Source organism: Dermacentor variabilis, chromosome 3 (assembly GCF_050947875.1).
Source record: "Dermacentor variabilis isolate Ectoservices chromosome 3, ASM5094787v1, whole genome shotgun sequence".
Taxonomy (NCBI): domain Eukaryota; kingdom Metazoa; phylum Arthropoda; class Arachnida; order Ixodida; family Ixodidae; genus Dermacentor; species Dermacentor variabilis.
In genome coordinates this window covers 127,375,466-127,380,920 of record NC_134570.1, presented here as the reverse complement: position 1 = coordinate 127,380,920, position 5,455 = coordinate 127,375,466, and positions in this window count along the sequence as shown.

The following is a 5,455-nucleotide window of genomic DNA, read 5'->3' as shown; positions in this document are numbered from 1 at the left end:
CGTGTCAAGCGGGCTGAGCCAGCGCAATCCTGCTTTTTTACCGGTTCCAATGATGATGACGTAGAACACTGGCTGTCGTCGCTTGAAAGCGTGAGCACGCACAAGCGGGACGATTCTACAAAGCTACACAACGTCCTGTTCTACCTAACAGACGCCGTAAACCTCTAGTTTCGCAACCTCGTGTCTCGATTTGCCACTTGGACTACTTTCACGATGAGCTGCGCGGAAGTGTTCGGTCGCCTCGCAGTGCGCAAGCTTCGCGCTAAACAGCGTCTACGCGGGCGGTCACAGCAGCAGGGCGAGAACTTCACGAGCATGATTGGCTTGAGCGAGCGCATGTATCCTTTTAAAATTGAGCAAGACAGGATCAAGGACATCATGAAAGGCATCGATGACGCCGCCTTTCATATGTTGCTGGCTGAGGACCCGCGCACGGTGCCTAACAAATGAACCTGTGCCAGAGCTCCGACGAACTACGTAAGCAATGCGTCTTATCTCGGCGGCAGACGACCACAGACAATTCCCTCTCCGCGTTGACCATCGGCAGCGACGACATGGCGCTCCTGGCGCAGATAAAAGAGCTTGTGCTCTCGTTCTTCCCAGACTCGCAAGCGCCTACGCACTGTCTGACTCCGACCATCCGACAGGTTATACAGGAGCAGGTCACCGAGTTTTGCCGTCTGCCTGCCGGCCGACTCCTGCCGACGCGCCTGTAATTTGCGATGCTTTTGACGTCGGTTTTGGGGGCAGTGCCGCTGTATACAAATTCTAGGCGCACTGCATACAACCGACTGATCTACTACGCCTGCTGAATTCCGCCTCATGTTGTCCGCTACTGTCGCCGGCAGTTCGCGGCGAGAACGTACAAGATGTGACCTATGGCGTTGAGTTCCTTTTGCTCACTTCGTGGCCTTATAATCTTACCATTAGATGGGATTTTCTGTTACGTAATCACGCCGTTATAGACTGCGCTCGTGCGCAAGTAGAGCTCGGTGTATTTTGCGAGATACCTTCCGGCCATGTGGCCGCTCCTGGTGATAGCAAGCTTGTCGTCACCGCTGATACTGACCTACCTGGCCTGTCAGATCCTCCCAGTTTCATCATTGTTTCCGTTTCTTGTGCTGTCCTTCCCGATACCACCGTTATGTTCACGCCATCTGACATAATTCGTGGCCACCACAATACGTCACTGTCATTTGCGACCATCGCGCTTCATCAGAATAATCCCGGACTACTTGTTCGCAACCACAACTCTGGCCTCCTGACTTTGTACCGTAATGAAACGCTTGGCCACGTGCAGCCTGTAGACGCTGATGCTATTGTGCCGCTTCATCTCTCCGAACCTGAGGCAATACATCAGCTTAACGCCCTAATACCTCACTATGCGTCCGACGTCATGCTATCGGATTCTATTCACCGTTCTATCGACAGCTACCTCGCTCCGGCTTAGCGGACGCAGCTTCTTGCCCTTCTACACGAGTTCTGCACTTTGATTGACATACCGCAAGCGTCACGGGGCCGAGCTAAAGCGGTTGCTCACATGATTGACACTGGGGCTCACGCTCCTTGGCGACAGCGCCCCTGCCGCTTGCCACCTGCGGAGCGTCGTGTAATTACGAAACAATTTGACGACATGATTCAGCGTGGAGTCATCATGCCTTCTTGCAGCCCCTCGTCCTCTCCTGCTGTACTAGTGCAAAAGAAAGATGGCTCTATTAGATTATGCGTGGACTACCGGCGCCTCATCAAGGTAACTTGAAAAGACGTTTATCCCCTTCCTCGAATAGCTGACGCCCTGGATTGCTTTCAAGGTACCCAATTTTTTCTCTCGACTTGCGATCAGGATATTGGCAGGTCCTCCCACCAAATTGGGTATGACTATCAGGCATTTATGTCCGTCCTCCTGGAAGTTGTCGCCGTATAAAAGTGCATCGCACATTGCGAGATGCATGGCTTGGCGACGAAGGGCACGGGCTGGGCTAACGGGTGAAGAGGCGCAGAGTACCTTTGGTGGGAGGACTCCCACCAAAGGTCCTCAATTCGAATGCCATAATTAACTATGTTATGTAAATGCGCTTTAAATAACTTCACTCTGATTATGTCCAATGGTGGTGGGTGCGAGTGCCTTAATTAACTGAACGTTAATTACCTTCGCCTCAATTAACGCCAGAGGTAGAGGGTTCGCGTGCATTATTAAACTATATTGATTACATGTGCCTTAGTTAATTTTGGCTTAATTAGCACGAATGGCGAAGGGTTCGTAACCTTAGCTAACACCAAAGCTCGTGGGCTCGACTCCTGCCAAAACTCGAGGCTTCGTAGCCTTTTTGGGCCATCGTGTGGTCAAGCCAATTGCAACAAGGCGCAATTTTGCGCCTCATTAGCCATATACCGCTTTCGCATTGAAAAGAAGCTCTACACCACAAACATAGGGCGCCATAACTTAAGCCTATTCTAAGTTGTTTTATTCCATTTCTGGAATCAGCCCAACACTCTTAAGTTTGCAATCTTTGGGACTTATCTTGTCCCACAAAAATATTCGTCATCTGCTGAAACATCTGCGCTCGTTACTTTCCTGTCGAGATTGCTATGTCACGCTAATAACACGCATGTCGTTCGTGACATGGAAGTACCTGGTCCGCAGCATTAAAGAAAGGTAACGCAAGCAAGGTAGATGACGGTTATAATTGTGAGGGAATTTATTTAGGGCCATCCCCACTTCGACTCGTATATTACGCGAGGTCAGAAAAACCGCAAAACCTCCTCATCAGATATGACCTGTACATACGTATCACGCATGATTAGACTGAACAAAGGGAAAATAACCATTTCAAATTCTACGCCTTTTTCGCCATCAACCGCCCGCAATTGGGGAAAAGTTTTCGGGTGGCGCCCAATTCGCCTGTCTGTCACGCGATGTCACAAAACGGCGAAAACTCAGCGTGTGATAGTTATGTGTACGCATAAAGATTCAATAATATGACGAATAAAACTGAATTCTGTTTAGCGTAACAGCCGGAGGCTGCCACATTCACAAATGAATATAAGATGGCGGCACACCGATAGCTCTGGCGTTGGCTGCTTAGAGCTGCCAGGGCGAATGGATTTATTTGAGTATACTAAGAATTTCAGTGTGCCAGTATAACGTTGTCGAGCTCTATCAGCAAGTACGCGACATCGCTCTGCCAAATTTTCTACGCTGAGGATTCGTTTTAGCTGAATTTTTGCCCTTCCGTTGCATGCTGCCGCGATTTTTTGCCATACACCCAAAGCTAAGCAAGAAGAAGCGGACCAATCACAGGCGCTGATAGCATCCTCCTCATGAATTTGTCTTTCACTGCGCTAGCTCGGTCCCCCCGAAACCTTCTCCACTTCTGCGTGCTCCTCGCCTCTGGTCAGCTAGTTAGCCGAGAAGGACTTTCACCTAAGGCAATGTTATTCGCTTTGAAAGCAAACTAAAGTGACCCCCTATAAACGAGAACAGCGTTTTATTGGTTAGTTCGAACTATGCTGCTATTCACTGCCCGATGTATGCGTTGGAAGGTACCAAAATTTGATGTCAGAAGAGCGAAATAAAAGCGGACACGAATAGGTTACATGATAGGGCCCCTAGTCAATGCAGCACTTCACAATTAAAAGCCAATTGTAACAAAACTTTGAACAGCACAAAAACTTAGTTTCAGATAGTGTGTATAAATAAAGCAGCTCCGTGCAATGTTGTACATTTAAATTCGAGCGGTTGCGTCAGGAAAATCAAGTAAATGTCTGCGTTTTTGTACATAAATTGCTAGGGAATAAAATCCGCCTCCATTCCACCATGTGAAAGTGATTGTACGTCGAAGCTTTTACCACCACCACCACCATAAGCGAAGTACCTCACGCGCACACGCACGTGTGTGGCAGAGCAGCATACTTCCTCATGTTTGTGATGATGATGATGTGTAGTGTTTTATGGCGCAAGGGCCAGGTATGGCCAAAGAGCGCCATGACAAAGGTAATGTTAACGGTGCATTGTGAATGATGCAGGCAATGAATTAGACGATGAATTTCTCATGGTATATGTGACATGGCTGTAAAAAGGCCTAAAATCGCTCGCTGTGGATGGCGTAAAATATATATGTGCTAAAATAATGACTCTGACTAAGTAATGCTGTGGGCTATGGTAATGGGGTTTCGTTAAAAGCATGATGCAATACAACATGGCATTGACACTTTAGATTCAAGAAAGCCTTTGAGTACAAGGCTGTTATACGTGAGCTAAAAATGCCCTGGCCAAATGATTTCGAGAGTGTCTGTTTCAGCTAAAAACGCTAAAACTAGTTTCGGATTAAAAAGCGCTTCATTGCCGAGAAAAAAATTCGGGTGAAGAGGAATATTTTCGCGATATGCAGAAATGAAATACTTTTTCCTCTGTGTTTCTATTGCAGGGCATTGAATAAGAACGTGCAGGACTGTGAGGTTTTGGCCGCACTTACTACAAGTGGTAGGATACCCCCCCAGTCAAGAGGTAAGTGTGAGTGCCGTAAGTGTGTCCTATTCTTAATCGGAAAAGGAGCACTTCGTTATATCGTGACATTCTCTCCGATACCCAATATCCTAATTTGGGCTTTATCAAGTGCAGTTTATTTGATATCTCAGCATTCCACTGCTGCTGCCAATGGATTTTGAGCTTGTAACGCAAGTATGCTTTAAGGTCTGTGGCTGGGATGGGTATGTTTATGTTCGTGTCCCTAAAAGCTGCTGAAGTAGCTTTCTCGTCAGCAGCTTCGTTGCCCTTTATGCCACAGTGGCCAGGTACCCAGCATAGGATGATCATTTGTTTACCACTATAAGCTGAGCATAGCAATGTATACAGTTCATTAAAGACAGTGTTTTTATGTTTACATACATTCATTAGGGCTCGCACTACACTCAATGAGTCTGTGAACACTATAGCCCTAGTCAGATTCGTTTGCTTGATGTGCTTCACTGCAGAGAGCATTGCATATGCTTCCGCTGTAAAAATGCATGTATGTGGGTTCAATCTACCGGATATTAAAAATGCTGATTCTAGTGCTGCGTAAGCGACACCAGACGAAGACTTAGAGGCATCTGTGTAAAATTCAGCACAAGAATATTTCTCTTGAAGCTCAAGAAAATGTGACCCTATGTGTGCCTCAGGTGCTCGTTTTGATATTTCTGCAAACGAGACGTCAAATTCGATAGTCTGCCACTCCCACGGCGGTGGAAGCCGCGTAGTGGCCATTATGACATTCTCTACAATCGGCGCACCCGTTTCTTCGGATAATGCTTCCAACCGAAGGGACAGAGGAGGTCTAGTGCTTGGGCGATTATGGAAAAGCCTAGCCGTAGACAGGTCGTAAATAATTGAATGGCATGGATGATGCAAATCTGATTTCACCTTGAGGGCGTAAGAAAGACTTAAATATGTTCTTTGAAGACACAGGGACCACTC